This window comes from Pongo abelii, chromosome 2, assembly GCF_028885655.2.
Source record: "Pongo abelii isolate AG06213 chromosome 2, NHGRI_mPonAbe1-v2.0_pri, whole genome shotgun sequence".
NCBI lineage: Eukaryota > Metazoa > Chordata > Mammalia > Primates > Hominidae > Pongo > Pongo abelii.
Window position 1 is genome coordinate 186,137,751 of NC_085928.1, and position 22,313 is coordinate 186,160,063.

Sequence of the window (22,313 nt, forward strand, 5' to 3'; positions counted from 1 at the left end):
TGAATGGGGCAAAGGTAGTAAGGAGAAAGATGAGAGCAAAGGGACTCATTCACTGAGCATCGTTCTTAGGATAAAGTTGGAGGTTTTTTGGCATAGTACAAAAGAAGGTTGTTTCTCCAGAAAGGAACACAAACCTGCCGACGCTTTGATTCCAACCCAAGAGATTCATATCAGACTGACTTCGGAGTTACAGAATTATGAAATAATACCTTTGTATTGTTTTAAGCCACTAGCTTTGTGTCCATTTGTTACAGCAGCAATAGAAAACTAATACAATTCTTAAATAATCAGCATGTCGAATTCAATATTATAAACATTAAACATTATAAATTCAACATTATGGCTCATAACGTATTCATTAGTATATTTAAAGGAATCAAAATAAGATGTGTATCTACTTATATATTTATAAGTACCATAGGCAATTTATATATTAAATAAAGATTAAAGTCGCTTATTAAAATCCCAAAATGGAAAGAATGCTGATATGCTGGAAGTTTGATGGGTGTGGAAGAGACTGGCATAACATAAGATCAGAAAAATAAGGGAAGGACATACATACTATGTAGGATTTATAAACCATGCTGAAGAATTCAGATTTTCTTCTCAATGTGAAGGGGAAATGTCCATCAACAATAGAAAATTATAAAAAAAAGTGATGAAACTCTCTATAAAATGATATGAGTAGAGCTCCATGTGAAACTGCTGAGTAGGTAAAACAGGTCACAATAGAGTATATATAGTATGCTAATTTTGTATGGAAGAACCCAAGGGAAATAAGAATATATACTTGTATTTACTTTACTTGCATTCTCAATAAAGAAACACTGCAAAGATATACAGGGGAAGAAAGTAATTTTCCATAGTGGGAGGAGAAATGTGATGAATGAGATATGAGTGGGACCAGATTTTTCAAAGTTTATTTTACATTGTTTTGATTATGGAAACTTGGAAAAGTACTACTCTTTTTTTTAAATAATGAAATTTATTTAAATAAATTAACAGAGTATTTAAAATAAAAGCAGAAAATTTTCCCTACCAGATATAAAATATTTTAATATGCAAAGATAACATGTTCCTAGATGTAAATGCATCCTTTACGTCAGTTTTATGACTGGTTTATTCAATGTGATCTTTACATTCTAGATTTAGATTACAAAGTAGTACTTGTTACTGCCCTAGTTCATCAAATAAACACATTTCGTATTTGGCAATTACTCTAGTAAGTAATTCTCAATGTTCAAGATAAATATGTTATAATTGCCTATAATTGATATGATTAGGTCATGGCAATACAGCACTTCATTTACATCCAAATTCTTTGTAGCTGGTCTACAGTGTACTAGTAAAATTATCAAGCAAGTCTATGTTCCAAAGGTATTTATAGACAATTGATTAGTGTTCTCTCAGTGTTTTGGAGAAAATCAAAGTAGATATATGTGTTAATTTTTTGGAAAGTTAATAATGTTGTGTCTAAGCTACTGGAAGTGGGGTACAAAATTGCAAGCTATGCAATTAACATGAATGTGTTCCTTATTCAGTTTCACAAGTAAAATAATATTATTTGGTGAAATAAAGCGATTTCACAATTTTTCTCTTGATGAATATTTATTCCATATCAGCATTATCATTTGAGTATAGAGTGAATTTTCTAAAAGAAAACAAATACCTTTTCAAATAAGTAAAATTATTCTTTTATAAATGTTTTTACATAAGATTTTATTTTACTTTTTTGTCTTTGTATATTTTACATAAATAATGTTTTGTCACTTTTTATTTTGTGGAATATACAAGAATAATTTTTAACTACTTTCATTTTGATGTCTTTTCCGGTTCTGCTCTAAACTATGTATAAGCTTTTGTTTGAACACTATAATCAACACTTGAAATTAGATATATTTAATAGTTTTATTAGAGACAAAGTTAAGATTTTAGTGGTGTCTGAAAAAACCAGCTGTGGTCAAACATCATTGCCATAGAGGCAATCCAAGTAATCAATGAAAGGATATGTTAATATTTATATTATGATGTTTAAAATTCATTCAACTATTTTCTGATTTATCCACCATTTAGTCTTTTGACACCTCCATTGCACCCTCCCAGAACACTTTAACTTTGTTCATTTTTCAAGCTTAAGTATTTTTCAATGTCTAAACTTTTATAGATCATAGGCCTAACACTATACAAAAGTGAGAAGACATTTTCTCTGTTGCTTTTCTAACTCTCAAAAAAATTATCTCTTAAAATTGTGTAGAATTAGTCCATGAGAAATATGATATTTTTTTATTATGGAAATTTAGAAATATAAACAGAAATAGAAAAATTAGCAGAAAAAATATATTAAAATATATGAATCCCCAGGTATCCTCAGCTCTTTTTACAAATTGTCAATATTTTATTTTACCATTCTTTTTTAATCAGAACTCTCACTCTTATCCTTAACTCATTTTTGAGCTTTATAAAGTAAATTACAGACCAACTGATGAAATGTTGTCTGGACTCTTACCAAAATCAATGACAGAGAAAGGAGCCACAAATATTCTGGTAGCCAGTAATTTTTTTTTTTTTGGTTATTTAGAATTACATAATTTTATTGTGAAATCTTTTTTAGCAATTACTTCAGTATTATTCATGGTATATAAAAATAAGTATGTATAAATGCACAAACACATACAAGCAGTCTATTTGTGTTAGCAGTACAATACAATAATTAGCAGTACCATAATTGCTAATAGGTTAGCAATACAATAATTTGTACCATGGAGTGTTCATAGTGTTATACAAGGTTGTCTTTAGAGGTCTTAAAATGTTATAACTACATTTGAACAAAAATGTACATTGACTTCAAAATTCTTCCTTTTTGTTTATAAATCTAAATAAATATCCTGTTATAAGCCTATGGAGAAAAACCTTAGGATATTTATTCAACTAAAGATTGGTCAGAAAAAGTACTCCAGGGTCTTTGGGGGAAAAAATTGTAATAGAAAAATCCTGAAAGAAAAGTAAGCAGAGTTCACCCTAGGTGTTGAGGGTTGACAGGTTAACCACCTCTCACTGGGCAGCAAGGACTTTGTGGAGATAATTAAAGCAACTCAACAAAGTTTCTTGGTGAATGGCATGACCACTGTGCATATCTTTCAGAATGTGGCTCAAAGCTCTACCAGCTACTCTCACCTGCTATTCTCACAGCTTTCCAACAGTTATGGCACAATAGGCATTAGCTCTTTAATATAAATTTATACCAAATCACAACTTCTATTCGGCAAGGAGAGTTGCCCTACTAAAACAAAAGAAAGGTAACATAAAATTTCTAACCAATTATATTAATCAAATGCCACTATTTGTGCCACATATTTGTATATTTATTTGCTTTCCAAAACAATGAAGGTCTAGGAGAGCAAAACAACTATTGAAAGCAGCCTATGGCTTTCTTAGTTGATTGATGTTAGTCTTTGATAATATACAGTTGAACAATATGCTGCTGTTTGCTGATGTATCTGCTATCATGATAAAGATACAAATTTATTTCAAAATTGATAAATTCATTGTGGAGTTTCCACTGGCTACATCTCAAGCAATAAATACTTAAGTAGTTTTATTATTCGTTAGTGCAAGCATTCGTACAATAAAAGAAAAAGCTGCTGAGACAATCAAGCAAATACATGAAGATCAGAGACTCTAAAAGAGCTGATTGACCGGGCACGGTGACTCACACCTGTAATCTCAGCATTTGGGGAGGCCGAGGTAGGGGGATCACTTGAGCCCAGGAGTCTGAGATCAGGCTGGGCAACATGGTGAAACCTCATCTCTACAAAAAAATACAAAAATTAGCTGGGTGTTGAGGTGTGTGCCTGTAGTCTTAGCTACTGGGGAAGCTGAGGCAGGAGGATCATCTGAGCCCAGGAGGTCGAGGCTGCAGTGAACCATGATGGTGCTACTGCCCTCCAGCCTGGGTGACAGTGTAAGACCCTGTCTCAAAGACAAATGAACAACCAACAAAAACGAAAACAGAAACTGATTGAGCAAAGAAATGTCACCTATATATGTTTTTAAATCTTAGGACAAATATCTGTAGTTAATGTAATTACTTTCTATTAAAACATAAGCACTCTTGCATATATATACAGTAAATGCTTGGCATACATAAAGGTTATATTTCTGATTACAGTCTCAAATCTATGAAGACCATTGTTAAAAATTATATTATTTTCAGTATGACATAAAGTTTAACTGAACATTTTAAGTGATTCTTTTAGATAATTAAATGTTACATACATGTAGAACTAAAATTATAAATATCATGCAAGCATTCTTGCTTTTCAAATTTCTTTTTTTTTTACTTAACTAAAAAAAATAGTGATTTTTGAAGTAAAAGGCAGTCTCACAAATTTCAGTCTCTCTTTTTCTCACTCTCTCTCTCTTTTGTTGGTATATAAAATGTATGAAAAATTTGTCATTTCCATATCAGAGCAATGGTAAATTCAATATTCTTTTTTATATTCCTAAAACTTCTCTCATCTAAATAAAAACTATCTCTTTTTATTTCTTTAAGATTTCTTCACTTTTAAATACAGGAAAAGTGGTGGGTTTTCTTTTGGGGGTCCATATTCCCACAAAATCATAAGATTTTACCACTACACGTTACTATACACAGAACAAGTGAAATAAAAGAGCCAGGCTGAGCTGCATATGCTAGAAAGTCAGCTAGGATTACTCACCACAAACTTATTCTCATAAATAAGCCCATAATGGGGGAGACTAAGTTTGTTCCAGGACGATTACAAACTATCACTGGTCACGGAGGTTCAGCCTGCATCTTGGGGAGCCAAATGTTTCATTAAGCCTGATCAAAGGATCTACTATATCTATCTATAATAATGAGGAACAGAGCTACCAGGGGTAGTTGAAAGGCAATTGCTATCTCAGCAGTTAACCTTTACAATGGGTAGTAACTATCTTCCCAGGGAGAGAGAAGAAATATAAGATTCTATATAATATACCAACTTTCTAACCATCCTGACTCTTCTCGGTTTTTGTTTGCTTTCTAGTATTAAATTGCTTTTGTATAATGGTAGTTTTCACATAGCTTTTCAGAATTAGGCTTCCAACACAAACATAAAAGTTAAAAAAAGTTAAATGTATTTAATTGCTGGTGAAAGTCCCAAGTTATTATTCAGGAGGTGCGGGAAAAACAAGCCTTGATTTAAATTGTTTTTTTGTTTTCTTCAATGTAGAAATATATTTTCTTCTGTCTCCTGACCCATTTCCAAGTGTAGCATTTTAAAATTTCCTGTCTCAATATTATCCTAATCAGCCCACTGAAAACTAATTCTAATAGACTTCGCAGAGTGCCTCTGATTATCAAGGTGAAACAAGGATCAGATTCTTTATCTTTAATTAATAGTTAAATTGCCACTTTCTGAAGAGGAGGGCTGGAGGAATTATTGCAATCTGGTCTGCCAATCAGAATTTAAGAAAATGGGGAAGGTTGATGCTCAGTAGTTGAATTTTGCAAACAAAGCAAAGCTTAGATGCATTAGTTTCCTCTCTCATTAAATGAACAAACAAACAAAAGGATTGGATTAAATAAAAGAGGATTACTGGGTATAAGTTAGAGAAGGAAAACTAAGAAATGAAGATGCACATTTAGTCTAGAACACTAATATCTAATTATTGGTTCATTGTAACAATTTAGACAAATGAATTTTGAGAATTTCTTTAATTGGAATTCACTGTAGAATTTTCCAGAAGTTCATCCATTCTCTTCCAGTTATTTCTAAACGTTTTGGGTGAAGTTAATATTGCTTCTAAAGCAGAGTTCAAATCTCTAAATGTAGTTATTCCATTAACTGAGACGTGTTTATGCAACAAAATATATGTATAGTCTATATATAAAAAAGAGTTCAGAGGTAGCTTATGAGTCATTTCTTCTACTTCATGAAATATTTCTTCAGCTCCTGATGAGAGAAGGCCACCCTGTGTTAATTGCTAGCAGAGTTTTCCTTCTTCACTCTGTTCCTCCTTGGTCTTTCTTTTCAGCACATCCTTCCCTATACTCCTTTCTTGCTGCCTTTCACCTCTCCAAACAGTTTTCTGATTGCAACCACACTCGATTTAAGAAAAACTGAAAAAAAACACTAAAACCTTCAGGTCTAATTCTGCACAGAAGATACAACTTAACAAGGAGACAGATGAAAGGAAACCAGAAAAAGCTGGGAAATAAAGCAAGGCACAACACAGGAGCAGGTCGGGACTTAGACACAGAAAAAAAAATGCAGTTCACATGAACTTGGGAAAAAACCTTCTACTTTCAAAAATAATTTTTCCTTTGAAAAAATTCTATAAAAAACTTTTTCTGTTTCTTTTATCTCATAGCTCTTCAGTGAATCTGAAATATTCCCTCGAGAGAGATGGAAAAAAAAATTCATGTTTTATTCCATATTAGGAGTTAAACTGAAAAATATAATTCTTCCTACTCTTCAAACTGTAGTGTAGCTGAAAATTATTTTCTTACTAAATCTCACTAGGTGATGAGGAGCACATTTATTGTTTAATTGCACATGTTTTAATGTTTGTAAGCAATGCTAGCAAAATTGTATGTAGAGTACGTTGATTTAGGTGAAGTTTTAGACCATTGAAACAAATTGTTTAAATAAAATTTTTATACTTTCACAAAAGCAAAGCATTTGGAACCTGGCATAAAGACACTGAAGTCAGTTCCTCTAATTAAAATATTTTTACTGATCTGTAAGCAAGGTCATTCCTGATTTGGCCATTCACCATCTTATCATTCGCTACCTTACTCCTTTCCAAGACGACTCACTCTTTTCTTTTTATCAGATTGACTTATTTGCCTTAGTGTAACTATGAGTGTACCCTTTCGATTATCAACTTGTTCCTTTGTTATTTGTTCCTTGAGTGACTTTGTCAGCATACTTGCATTTTGTATACGTTGTCTTGCCAGTGGGTTAAGAGCTGGCTGAAAAGAAATGACTAAGACATGATTTCTACCTAAGTAAATGATTGTTTAATGACAGTGCTAAACATGAGGTCGGGCACAGTGGCTCACGCCTGTAATCTCAGCACTTTGAGAGGCCCAGGCAGGCGGATAACCTGAGGTCAGGAGTTTGAGACCCACCTGGCCAACCATGAACTACATGGTGAAACCTTGTCTCTACTAAAAATACAAAAATCGGCCAGGCACAGTGGCTTGTGCCTGTAATCCCAGCACTTTGGGAGGCCGAGGCGGGCAGATTATGAGGTCAGGAGATTGAGACCATCCTGGCTAACATGGTGAAACCCCGTCTCTACTAAAAATACAAAAAAATTAGGCGGGCATGGTGGCGGGTGCCTGTAGTCCCAGCTACTTGGGAGGCTGAGGCAGGAGAATGGCATGAACCCAGGAGGTGGAGTTTGCAGTGAGCTGAGATCACCACGCCACTGCACTCCAGCCTGGGCAACAGAGCGAGACTCTGTCTCAAAAAAAAAAAAAAAAAAAAAAAAAAATCAGCTGGGCGTGGTGGCACATGCCTGTTATCGCAGTTACTAGGAAGGCTGAGGTAGGAGAATCACTTGAACCTAGGAGGCGGAGGTTGCAGTGAGCTGAGATCAAGCCACTGCACTCCAGCCTGGGCAACAGAGTAAGACTCCATCTCAAACAAAAAAAAAAAAAAAAAAAAAAAAGAACAAAATTTACTATACAATAGAAAAGTAAGTAAAATACTATCAGATTGCAATAAGAGTGAAATTAACTTTTTCTGGAGTACAGGTGGCTAGGAATAAAGCAAGACTCAGAGCAGGTTATATTTAAATGGGTCCTGAAGATGAGGAAAGGAATGCTAGATGGAGCCTTTAACAAGACTGAGGCATGAACTGGGTAGGAGTAGAAGAAATTAGAACACGGCATCACAGACTTCATCATTTTGCTGGGTGTTCCTTAATGTTATTCTGGAAAATCTATGGGCTCATGGATAGTGTCCTGCAAATGTTGGAAGCCTGTGACATGGTTCAGATATCCGCATAGTTTGAAAGTGATTGTTAAACTATAATTGTCCAATACCTTAAAAGTCATGACTCTAAGGCAAATAATATAAACACATGCCAAAATTTTATTTAACTTATTAATTAATAAGAGTTTTATTAACATTATATATTAATGATAGTATTATTGATTCAAAGAGCATCTGAGAAGCTAGGCTATGTATAGGAGGACAGGGTCACTGAGCAGGTTAGTAAATTAGTTAATGTCCACCATAGCCATGAAATACCATCTCTAGGGTTATGTGTTTCACAGGACAAATTATTTGTATCTCTCTGAAACAAAAGTTTACAAGCTAATCTGTAACTTTTCTACATCTGAGAGTTTAATCAGAAGTAATAGAGAATAAAACTAAGTTTATTAGGTTGATTTAGGTTATTTCCCAAAATGATTTTCAGTAGTCTTTGCCCTTATGTAACACTGAAAAGATGTATCATCCATTTTTTTACCTTACTTCCCAGTTTTAGATAATTTTTCAGACACTGTACATAGGATTCTGATTTACAGCCAGTATTAGAATACCTGAACTAAGAGTTTCTATGACTACCAAGCACCAATACAATTCAAATTTCTCATTTTGTTATGGGATGTGAGTGATATTAGGTGCAGCTTGCTGAGGATGGTTGATGCTGGGATTGCAGTTACGGAGTCATTAAAGTCATGGGCTTCAAGACTGGCAGAAGTGAGAAAATGCCTGTGTGGCAAGTACACAAATAGCTAATCCCACTTCTGTCAATTTGCTTTATATAGGACGACAATATATTTTTCTTTTGTTATTGTTTCCCAGTGCATACAAAAGTTATGTTTACATTATATAGTAGTCTATTAAGTGTGCAATAGCATTGTGTCTTAAGAAAACAATGTGCATACCTTAAAGTATTTTGTTGCTAAAAATGCTAATGATCATCTGAGCAGACAAATCTTATAATTTTTAAATTGATTCAAATAATGAATTATATTGAAATCAGGTTTAAAAATCTCCTTTTCTGAGATGATGAAATTACTTAAAAATTCCTTTCATTACTAATTTGAAAGGATATTACTATAAATTACACACACAGACACACATACACACAAATATGTATCTACCATGGGATATAAGTATATATAATTTATAAATGAGGAATTCAACAACATAATTACAGGAGCAAAAACTGATGAAAAGGTCATGTACTTAGCAGTGTGAACCATGGGTATTTGAAATTTCCCCTGGCAAATTATCAGACAACTTATTTTAAAGCCCTCAAGGTGACCTTGGATCCTTTGCATCTCTTTCCAAAAGTAAGATTGCCAATTTGTAGGAAGCAATATCTTTCTGAGATATTAAAGAAGAAAAAATGAGACTTAACAAACCACACATCTCCAAATCAGAGCTGCTTCTTATGGCAAAGTTCAGGTTGAAGGGTAATATAAATTCAAATGTGAACTAATAATCAGAATCTCGAAAATAACTTGGCAGGCACCCAGAATGAACTTTAAAATATATGTAGTTAGGAAGCTGGAAAACTGATGGCTATATCTTTTCAACTAATGTAAAGTGCAGATTTGTGAAAATCATAGCAATGATTTATACCCGAGAAATGTAATGATCTATTAAAGAAATCGAAAATAATTTTAGTATAATTTTAGATTACATGAATGAAGAACATAGCTGGATATACACTGATTCCTTAAGCATTTATAACGTGGTGCGGCTGGGCACAGTGGCTCACACCTGTAATCCCAGCACTTTGGGAGGCCGAGGTGGGAGGGTCACCTGAGGTTAGGAGTTCAAGACCAGCCTGACCAACATGGAGACACTCCATCTCTACTAAAAAAAAAAAAAAAATTAGCTGAGTGTGGTGGCGCATCCCTGTAATCCCAGCTACTCGGAATGCTGAGGCAGGAGAATCGCTTGAACCTAGGAGGCAGAGGTTGCGGTGAGTCAAGATAGCACCATTGCACTCCAGCCTGGGGAACAAGAGTGAAACCCCATCTAAAAAAAACCAAAAAGTTACCAAAATGCTTTTCTTTCTTTACATTCTCTGCCGTCTAAATGTTGCAGCCTTCCAGTATGAACAACAAAAGCAGCATTTCATTAAACTTGAAAAATGGGGTTGTATCCAACCTATTTGTGATGAAATGGTATCATAGAACGCTCAGTGAAACAGGTTACTCTTCTTGATAGTCGAGATGCACTTTCTAACCTACTTCCCACTGAGGAACACACAGTTGAATCCTTTGACTATACAAGAGGGAACATGGAGGTAGTTGAAGAAGGAACTTTGATTTGCCCTGATGTTCACTTAGCCACATGTGGGCACTGAACCTGGGAAGGTGACGTGACATGGAGAAGGAGTACTGGCAGGGGATGAAGGGAGATGAGTCTGTCCTGTGCAGGTCCTTACAAACTGATGAACTCAAATTGGATGTTGCCCAAGAAAACTGTAAAAGCCAGATAGGCAAATATCACTTGTTTTTTGTACCAAATGGAAGAAGACAAGTCCCCTTCTTCAATGCCACCAAATACCAGGAGTAGAAAATATGTTTACATAAATAGTGGTTGAGAGTGGGAAGAAAAAGAAACAAGAAAGAACTTCCCCTTTCTTGAGACTGGCCATGACTCAAAAATGCAGAGGCCCTCCTAAGAGGTGGAGTTGAAACAAAAAGGAAAATAGTCATTAGGAAAGAAAATTCTGAGACTGAGATTACAAATTAGACAGTATCGATGATTTTTACTAAAAGAATTAGAGCATAAAATTGCTAGGCTGAATTTACTGACGTAAGAAAATAATCCATTTGTAGCAGGAGGAAGATGGCAAATACGAGGGCAGATATGCAGTTCCCACTTGACTGGACAGAGCAGTTTCTGGAGACTTACACTATGGACTTTTGTTCCAGGAACCACCACAGGAGCATGCCAGGAAAACTGAAAGAATTCACAGATCCTTCGAAACAAGAGTACGCCACTGCAAATTCCATGAGAAAGGCAAAAAATTGTGAGTTCCCAAAGTGTGAGGGGGATAACCTGCCTCTGAACACACATCTCCACTGGGGAACCCAAAAGTCCAGATTACGAGAGAAGGATTTAACCTTAAACTCTATCTAGAGCTGAAATGAATTTAGTGTGAAATGTAAAGGTAGAAGCAGCGGTGGGAAGAGGCTTCTAGGCACTCGCATTCTCCAGCTGGAGCTCAGGGAAGCCATCCCTGACTGTATCACACAGAGGGGCTCTTGGAGAAGGTCACTGTCAGAATTTGGGAGGGGTCACAAGGTGAAAGGAGCTTCCAACTGAACTTTGTAATAATTTTCACTGGGAGTAAACTTTCAGGCAGAATAGAGAGACGAACAGGAACTGCTGCAGAAAGGAGAGCAGGAGCCCCAGAAAGTGTGGGAAGACAGGAAGGGGCATGGCCTGGAAGCCATGCTTGCTTTCTTCATGAGGAAACATATAGCCTGGGGCTAGGTCAGAGTCCAAGACACAAGCTGCCTGGAGATAAGCTCTATGCATGGCTAGAGCTAGACCAGCCTCACCAACTGTGTGGGAGCTGGGTGAGGCCTATCATTACCGCTTTCCCCCACTTCCCTGACAACAAACGCACCACAAAACCCTATGGAACATAACCCATTTGGCCCCAGAACTATGCTCACATCCCCAACAGTGGCTGCAGCAAACCCCACCAAAGGACAGTCTGAGCTCAGACCCACCTAACACTTCCCCTACCTGTTGGTATTGCTCTCCCCACCCCAGTAGCCATTCACAAAAGACATAAACTCTTGGGGGTTTAATGACACCACCCTTGCCTGAGAAACCCAACACTTATCCTGGCCAACTTAGGGCAAACTTATATCCCACTTCTACTATTGCAGCTAGTGCTCTCTTGAAAGCTCCACCTCCTGGCAGAAGACCAACCAACTCAACATATTATAGCAGTTCATGACAGAATAAACATGCTCCAAGGAAGGAGGAAACAGGTAGTTCCACTGTTTCCAACATCCTGGCTAACGAGTGGTCATGATCTGTCCATGTGACAACTTCACTGCTAGCATAACCAGCATTCCAGAAAGCCAGCACTGAACATATCTACAACCAAGGATTCTCACAGAGTCGACTTCACTCCCTTGCCACCTCCACCACAGCAGGTGCTGGTATCCACAGCTGGGAGACCTGAAGACAGATCACATGACAGGACTCTTTGCAGACACGTCCCAGCATTATCCCAGAGCCCAGTAGCCTCACTGGGTGAGGCAATAACCCACCCAAAGAGCAATAACAATAGACCCAAAAGAGCAATAACAATCACTGCAGTCTGGCTCACAGGAAGCCCCATCCCTAGGGAAAGGGAGAGTGCACCACATCAAGGGACCACCCTGTGGAACAAAAGAGTCTAAACAGCAGCTCTTGAGTTCCAGATTTTTCCACTGAAATAGTTTACTTAAATGACAGGAAACCAGAAAAGTAATTCTTGTAATATGACAAAACAAGGTTCTCTAACACCCCCAAAAGATCACACTAGGTCCAAAGCAGTGGATCCAAACCAAGAAGAAATCTCTGAATTGCCAGCTAAGGAATTCAAAGGTTGATTATTAAGTTACTTAAGAAGATACCACAGAAAGGTCAAAACCAACTTAAAGAAATTTTAAGAACAATAGAAGATATGGATTAAAAATAATCCAGAGAAATAGATATCATAAAGAAAAACAATCACAACTTCTGGAAATGAAAGACACACTTAGAGAAACACAAAATGCACTGCAAAGTTTCAACAAAAGCATCAAATGAGTAGAAGAAAGAACACAGAGCTCAAAGACAAGGCTTTCAAATTAACCTAATCCAACAAAGATAAATAAAAAAGTATTAAAAAATAAAAAGAACGAAGTCTCCAAGAATTTGGGATTGTGTTAAATAGCCAAACCAAAAAATAATTGGTGTTCCTGAGGAACAAAAGAAATCAAAAAGTTTGGAAAACATATCTGAGGGAATAATCAAACTTCCCTGACCTCACTAGAGGTCTAGGCATCCAAATACGGAAGCTCAAAGAACATCTGGGAGATTCATAGCAAAAAGATCATAAGCCAGGCACATAGTCAAGAGGAAGGAAAGAATCTTAAGAGCTGTTTGGCAAAAGCATCAGGTAACCTATGAAGGAAAATGTATGAGAATGATCGCAGATTTCTCAGCAGAAACCATGCAAGCCAGAAGGGACTGGGGTCCTATCTTTAGCCTCCTCAAACAAAATAATTGCCAGCCAAACAAATTTTTAGCCAGCAAAACTAAGCTTTATAAATGAGGGGGAGATAAGGTCTTTTTCAGACAAACAAATGCTAAGAGAATTTACCACTACCAAGCCAGCACTACAAGAAATGCTAAAAGGAGTCCTAAATCTTGAAACAAAACCTCAAATATACAGCAAGAAAAAACTTCCTTAAACATAAATCTCACAGGACCTATCAAACAATAACACAATGAAACAAAATCAAGGTATTCAGGCAACAACTAGCAGAATGAATAAAGCATTACCTCACATCTCAATAATAGTGTTGAATGTAAATGGCCTAAATGCCCCACTTAAAAGATACAAAATGGCAGAATGGATAAACATTCACCAACCAAGTATCTGCTGTCTTCAAGACACTCACCTAACACATAAGGACTCACATAAACTTAAGGTAAAGGAATGGAAAGGATATTCGATGCAAAATGAAAACCAAAAGTGAGCAGGAGTAGCCATTCTTGTATCAGACAATAAAGACTTTAAAACAACAACAGTTTAAAAAGACAAATAATGACATTATAATATGATAAAAAGATAAGTCCAACAGGAAAATATCACAATCCTAATTATATATGGACCTAACATGGGAGCTCCCAAATGTATAAAACAATTATTACTGAACAAAAATAATGAGAAAAATGGCAACACAACAATAGTGGGGTCTTCAGTACTCCACTGACAGCACTAGACATGTCATCAAGATAGAAAGTCAACAAAGAAACAATGGACTTAAACTATACCCTACAACAAGTGGGCTTAATAGCTATTTACAAAGCATTCTACCCAACAACTGCAGAAAATACATTCTCTTCAGCAGCACAGGGAACACTTTCCAAGATAGATCATATGATAGGCCACAAAACAAGTGTCAATAAATACAAGAAAATCAAAATTATATCAAGTACCCTCTCAGTCCATAGTGGAATAAAATAGGAAGTTAACTCCACAAAGAACCCTCCAAACTATAAAAAACATGAAAAATTATCTGCTTCTGAATGATCTTTGGATAAACAATGAAATCAAGAGGGAAATTTAAAAATTCTTTGAACTGAACGATAATAGTGATGAAACTAATTCAAACCTCTGGGATAGAGACAAAGAGGTGCTAAGAGGAAAGTTCATAGCATTAAATGCCTACATCAAAAAGTCTAAAAGAGCACAAATAGACAATCTAAGGTAACACCTCAAGGAACTAGAGAAATAAGAACAAACCAAACCTAAACCCAGCAGAAGAAAATACATAACAAAGATCAAAGCATAACTAAATGAAATTGAAACAAAAGAAAAACAATACAAAAGATAAATTAAACAAAAAGCTGGTTTTTTGAAAAGATAAACAACATTGATAGACCATTAGCAAGATTAATCAAGGAAAGAAGAGAGAAGATCCGAATAGCTCAGTTAGAAACAAAATAGGAGATATTACAACCAATACCACAGAAATCCAAAAGATCATTCAAGGCTTTTATGAACACCTTTACGTGCACAAACTAGAAAATCTAGAGAAGATGGATAAATTCCTGGACATATACAACCCTTTCAAGATTAAGGAAGAAATAGAAGCTTTGAATAGACCAATAACAAGCAGAGAGATTGAAACAGAAATTTAAAAATTGCCAACAAATAAAAAAATCCAGGACCAAGTGGATTCACAGCTGAATTCTATCAGGCCTTCAAAGAATTGGTATCAATCTTACTGAAACTATTCCAAAAGATAGAGAAGTATGGAATTCTCTCCAAATCATTCTATGAAGCCAGTATCACTGTAATATCAAAACCAGAAAATGACATAACAATAAATAAAACTACAGACAAGTACCCCTGATGAACATAGATGCAAAAATCCTCAACATAATACTAGCTAACTGAATCAAACAGCATATCAAAAAGATAATTCACTGTGATCAAGTGGGTTTTATACTAGGGATGCAGAGATGGTTTAACACATGCAAGTCAATAAATGTGATATACCACATAAAGAGAATTAAAAATTTTATGATCATCCAAATAGTTGCAGAAAAGCATTTGACAAAATTCAGCATCCCTTTATGATTAAAACCCTCAGCAAAATCAGCATAGAAGAGACATACCTCAAGGTAATAAAAGTCGTCTATGAAAAACCCACAGTCAGCATTATACTAAATGGGGAAAAGTTGAAAGCTGAATTGGAACAAGACAAGGATGTCCACTTTCACCATTTCTATTCAAGATAGTACGGGAAGTCCTAGCCAGAGCAATCAGACAAGAGAAAGAAATAAAAAGCATCCAAATCCAAAGAGAAAGTCAAACTGTTGCTGTTTACCAATGATTAATCGTACACCTGGAAAATCCTACTTGTCCAAAAAACTCCTAGATCTGATAAACAAATTCAGTAAAGTTTCAGAAAACAAAATTAATGTACACAAATCAGTAGCACTGCTATACACCAACAGCAACCAGGCTGATAATCAAATTAAAAACTCAACTCTTTTTACAACAACTGCAAAAAATAAAACAAAATACTTAGGAATATACCTAACAAGCCCCCCAAGCTTTCAGGGACATGGATGAAGCTGGGAACCATCATTCTCAGCAAACTAACACAAGAACAGAAAACCAAACACCACATGTTCTCACTCATAAGTGGGAGTTGAGCAATGAGAACACATGGACACAGGGAAGGGAAAAACATACACCAGGGCCTGTCAGGGGGTGGGGAGCTAGGGGAGGGATAGCATTAGGAGAAATACCTAATGTAGATGATGAGTTGATGGGTGCAGCAAACCACCATGGCATGTGTATACCTACGTAACAAAACTGCATGTTCTGCACATGTAACCCAGAACTTCAAGTATATTTTTTTTTCAAAAAAAAGGAATATACCTAACCAGGGGGTGAAAGATCTCTACAAGGAAAACTAAAAAATACTACTGAAAGAAATCATAAAGACACAAACAAATGGAAACACATCCCACGCTCATGGATGGGTAGAATCAATAGTGTGAAAATAACCATACTGCCCACAGCATTCTATAAATTCAATGCATTTCCCATCAAAATACGGTCATCATTATTCACAGAGGTAGAAAAAACAATCTTAAAATTCATATGGAACAAAAAAGAGCCCTCATAAGCCAAAAGAACAAATATGGAGGCATCAAGTTACCCCACTTCAAACTATAGGACAAGCCTATAATTACCAAAACAGCATAGTACTGGCATAAAAATAGGCATGTAAACCAACGGAACAGAACAGAGAACCCAGAAATAAATCCAAATACTTACAGCCAACTGATCTTTAACAAGGCATACAAAAACGTAAAGTGGGGAAAAGATACCCTATTTAACAAATGGTGCTGAGATAATTGGCAAGCCACATGTAGAAGAATGAAGCTGGATCCTCATCTCTGACCTTATGCAAAAATCAACTCAAAATGGATCAAAAACTTAAATTTAAGACCTGAAACCATAAAAATTCTAGAAGACAACATTGGAAAAACTCTTCTAGACATTGGCTTAGGCAAAGAGTTTATGACAAAGAATGCAAAAGCAAACGCAACAAAATCAAAGATAAATAGATGAGATTTAATTAAACTAAAATGCTTCTGTACAGCAAAAGAAATAATCAGCAGAGTATTTTCTCCCACAGAGTGGGAGAAAATATTCACAAACTATGCATCCGACATAGAACTAATATGCAGAATCTATGAGGAACTCAAACAAATCAGCAAGTAAAAACAAATAATCCCATCAAAAATTACGCTAAGGTCATGAATAGACAATTCTCAAAAGAAGATATACAAATGAGCAACAAACATATGAAAAAATGTGCAACATCACTAATGATCAGGGAAGTGCAAATCAGAACCACAATGTGATGCTACCTTACCCCTGCAAGAATGACCAAAATCAAAAAATCAAAAAATAATAGATGTTGGAATGGATGTGGTGAAAACGTAGCACTTTTACCCTGCTGGTGGGAATGTAAACTTGTACAACCACTGTGAAAAACAGTATGAAGATTCCTTATAGAACTAAAAGTAGAACTACCATTTGATTCAACAATCCTACCCAGTGGAAAAGAAGTCATTATATGAAAAACAGACTTGCACATGCATGTTTATAGCAGCACAATTCACAATTGCAAAAATAAAAAATCAGCCTAAATGCCCATCAACCAATGAGTAGATAAAAAAAGATATATATATATATATTCACACACACACACACACCATGGAATACTACTCAGCCATAAAAAGGAACAAAATAAAGGCATTTGCAGCAACCTGGATGGAGTTGGAGACCATTATTCTAAGAAGTGAAGTAACTCAGGAATAGCAAACCAAACATCGTATGTTCTCACTTATAAGCAGGAGCTAAGCTATGAGAATGCAAAGTCATAACAGTGATATAATGGACTTTGGGGACTTGAGAGTTAGGATTGGATGGGTGAATGATAAAAGACAACACATTGGGTAGAGTGTACACTGCTCAGGTGATGGGTGCACCAAAACCTCAGATCACCACTAGTGAACTTTCCCATGCAACCAACCACCACCTGTTTCCTAATTTTGAAATAAAAATTTTAAAAAAGAAAATAATCCATGTATCCATTTTAGGAATGTGACATAGTTATCCTAGAGTTGTAGAACATAAAAAGAACACTTACAATTACAAGACCAAAACAAACTATATGATTGCATATAATGTGCAAGTATTAAACATGTCTGATTCTTTAAACCTAGTAAGGTTAATTATTTCACTTTTCCTGGTTGTCACAAGCCATATGGTAGTTAAATTCAAAAGAGAAAACAAAGGCACAGAGGGTGTATAGTCAATCTGTACTTCCAGTCATATTAAGGATGGCACATGTATACATATGTAACTTACCTGCACATTGCGCACATGTACCATAAAACCTAAAGTATAATAATAATAATAATAATAATAATAATAAAAGAAAAAAAAAAAGGATAAATTTGCATTGCCACTTAAATGACTAGGTTGATCGTCACATAATTAATAATTAATATATAAAAATGTTCCACTTATATTGCACAGTTATAGGCTCTGTCTTAAAATTAAGATTGAAGAAAATAAAATAATATAAATTATTTTGTGAATGTAATGTATGATAAGTCGGTGGCAGCTCATTCTGTCATCATGGTTTATTCGTTTTATGTAATTGAAAAATTTTCTTCAGGGTATCATGTATTTAATTTTTATTCAACCATAAACTGAAGCAGTCAGGAGCAGCAGCTGTTTTACTAAGTAGGGAGACATTTTATGGGTCTTTTTTTCCTCCTTTTTTAACCTGTAAGAAGTTTTACCTTCCCAGAGAGAGTGGAAGTGGAAGTAGTCATAATAATAATTATAAATGCAATTAAGGAAGTTTATTTACTTTTGACCAGACATTTTAACATATAGCCCCTACCATGTCTTTTACAATGTAAATGTATACTTAGTGTTGTTAACAAATTACTAATTAAGTAAAAGAAATAAACATCAAATAGGAAAGACTGTCTCATGCTGAAATAAATCTCTCTCTCTCTCTCATTTTCTCTGTCTATCTGAAGGTTTTTTCCCAAGTTCATGTGAACTGACATTGGAAAACAAGAAAACAGATTCTGTCTTGATATTTTCCAGTCCTAGACTTTGACAATTCATTCATTCCTTTAAAAGACGATTAATCTATTATCACTTTGTTCCTTACAGTTGCCTTTAATCTTAATGAGTTGGTAACACAGTGGCTGGGATGGTGTGACGCCCCACGATTAAGGCCATGGTTTGTTTCTGATGATAGAAGTTATTTATCTCTGACTCTTCTCTCTCATAGATACTATCATTTGCTAAGTGCCTTTTACAGAAACCCTACAATGACTTTCATAGCAGCCCCTCCTATTTACTCTCAGGAACATTACCTTATTTAAAAAGCTTTCTTTCTCATCCAACTTACTGTAATAGAACTGATAATTTTATCTCCACATTTCCATAAATAAGTAAAATTAAAGCATTTCTACTCATTGTTGGTGAACTAGTTTTAGGACAAGCTCTTGTTTTATTCCACTCTAAAGCAAAAACTACACAAATGTTAATGATTTTCCATAACCAACTCAAAAGTACCCATAAATCCCAACAACAATCCAGATATTTCATGATTTGTTTCCCAACCAACCTGTTTATTCTTAGGTCATGTAATTTCACCTTAATTCCCCTGGAGTCCAGCCAAACTGAAAGGTAGGAAAAATTATGTTACCTAAACTCACCAGACTTGCTAGACGAAGCAACTTGCTCCAGAAACTCTGTAAATCTTAATGACTAATGCTCATACCAGTCGAGTTGAATGCTTACCATGAGTCAATTGTGTTTGTTCCCAAACCTGTTTGTCATTTTTACTTATTATTGTAAATAATAAATTGAGATATATAATGCTTTACTGTCGAGGAAAGCAGGGTGGAAAAGACTTACCACTGAAAGCCATCCCTTACATGGGTTTCCAACTCAATTTTATACCATCTGTGTGCTCCAGAAAACCTCAAAGTGTCCATTTAAATTAGTATGTCCTTTAGTTAGATGTGCTCCAAAATATCTGGTAAAAGCAACAGTAATCCCTTCCAGGGAAACCTACCATAATATTTGGCCAGAAATAATTTTCCCTAAATAATTTTCTAATACAATTGAATAGCTAATAGTTAAGCACCAAGAAAACCAATCACCACAAGTGAGAATATCACCTCCCCAAAAAGGCAACAGAATTAGAGAGCAGACACTAAAGATATGTATTTTGTAAAAATCTATGCTTACTGCTATTTAGAGAAATAAAAGACAAACTGGAAAATACAGGAAGAAAACAAACAACTATAAAGTTTTGTTGCACAGATTTGCAAACTAACCAAATGGAGTTTTAAAATGTAAAAGAGAGTAACTTAAAAGCTCAATGGAATAGTAAGGCTGCAGACTAGAATATCTCTAGCTAAACAGAGATTTAGTAAACTGGAATTTTCATTTTTATAGACTCAACAGTTGTAGAAAAGAGGAAGGAGAAAAAAGCAGAAAAGACAAGAACACACATTACTTAATAACTTCAAAATTATGCCATTTATAAAACTGGAATCCTATTATAAGTCCCCCCATACCTCTATGCTGGTAATTAAAAGAAATACTGCCTATCTTGAATTTTTGTGTTGAATGGAATGTGTGAGGCAGGTCCAACCAACTCATAACAAGTTAATTCTTACATGAATCTATAACCCAAATTTCTGATAAACAACAATTGACTGCACCACTTCAAATAAACTTTTCTCCTTGTCTTATTAGATAGGAGATCTTTGCTCCAAAATTAATTTCCCATCAGTTCCTTAGGTATGCCATTCTAATCACAACCCCATTCTCTGGCTTGATCAATGTCTGTGGTCCAAGATTTGTGGCTATGGCTACATGAAATGGTTTAAGAGTAGTTTCCAGCAATGATCCCTCAATATTTTACCAAGTCGATTGCCTTACATACTTGTATAGTTTCCATTGCACTCTGCAGACATCTACTTGGATTTCAATGTATGAAATAAAAATTGAATGGCTGAAATACATTATAACAAAGGAAATTTGAGCCTATATTTAGCAACCAGCATAAAAACAATCATTTAAATGTTATACGTATTACAATTTAAAGTGTCCTGTCTTTGTATATCTGATATTTACAAAAATCATGAGAGGTATACAGGGCTGAAAATAACATCTCAGTTTTATAGAATGTTAAGTGGTTTGACCAAAATCACAGAGATAATAATGGTGGAGACAAAAGAACAAAAGTCTTCTTAATCTAAACTAAATTTTCTTTCTGTAATTTTCATGTTGCCAAGACTGAGATAAATCTTATAGTTTTCTTTTTTTACTCTGGAATGTGCCAGAAACCTCATCTCTAAGAGCCATTAAATCTCATTAATGTATTATTAATTAATTTTAATTTGAAATTTGTCTAAAGTAAAATATTATAAAACCAAAAAACTGATTAAACATGATGGTATAGTTGAAGTAGTTGAATTTTTTAAGTTTTAAGAATTTTATACCTTAACTAAAGCAATTTAGAGACAGTTAAATTAATTATGTTATAATTTATCATCTTGAATGAGGAAATAATAAACATGGCATCATCATTTTCTTGTTCCAAAATAATTATTTAGGAAAATAATTCAACTTAATATTCTTTGTGTGTGTGTGTGTGTGTGTGTGTGTGTATGTGTGTGTGTTTTAATAAGAACTAGGATTAAACTGACGGTTATCTTCTGTATCTCTTTTCCTTGAGAAGTTTTTGTTTTTGTTTTTTTTAAAAAAAAAAAGCAGAAGACCGCACATTTCTGGTGTTAGCTTGTTATGCTTTGATGTTAAACAAAGAGTTCCCGGCACACAAACAATTGCCACTTCTGGGTCAGTAGTTCAAATGAGAATTGTACTCTCAGTGTCAATTGTGCAGCATTTGGTGATTCTTTGTTGTTCCTGATGTAGTCTGTTTTCTACAAAACATCACAAGTTTAGTAGAAAGATACAGACCAGGGAAGAAAGAACAATATAACCTAAAGAATTTCTTGTTTCAACTTAGTTTCTGGTTATCAGAGCTACAAGCTGACCACATTGCAACCCATTTAAAGTCTTACAAACATCGTCAAAGCAGTCAAAAAAATTTAGGGAAAGAAGAGTATGTTTCCAGGATTCATTCCAACAGCCTCGAAAGATAGATAGGAGCAGAGATACAAGAGAAGATGGGTCAACCCTTAGGCTTCGTAGAAAATGTGGGAGCAAGGTCACTCTGAACATTTGAGGCCAGGCTCTTTATAAACCTTGAATTTTTAATAGTAAATCCAAATCCTGATGTAGTTACTCTCAAAAATCTAATATATAAAAAAGAGAGAAAGAACAAATATATCTGAAGTCTTTACTGTATACCAGAATGTGTTAGGCTTATTTGATATCCAAAATAAGATATTAGGTGTCTATTAGTAGCCGTAGTACAACAAGTTGTCATTATTGTTTTTTCATATGAGGAG

The 22,313-nt window shown here is 35.0% G+C and overlaps 1 long non-coding RNA gene across 2 annotated transcripts in view; it reads left to right on the top strand.

Annotated features, from left to right (window-relative positions):
• LOC129058734 (uncharacterized) overlaps window positions 1-22,313 on the top strand; it is a 61,535-nt gene that overhangs the window by 26,577 nt on the left and 12,645 nt on the right. Inside the window, exons 3-4 of one of the 2 annotated variants that reach the window (XR_008524067.2) lie at window positions 10,919-11,016; window positions 11,888-17,728. This is a non-coding gene — a long non-coding RNA (uncharacterized LOC129058734). Of the gene's footprint in view, window positions 1-10,918; window positions 11,017-11,887; window positions 17,729-22,313 lie in introns of those variants that run through there. The other variant, XR_008524069.2, reaches the window with a different exon arrangement.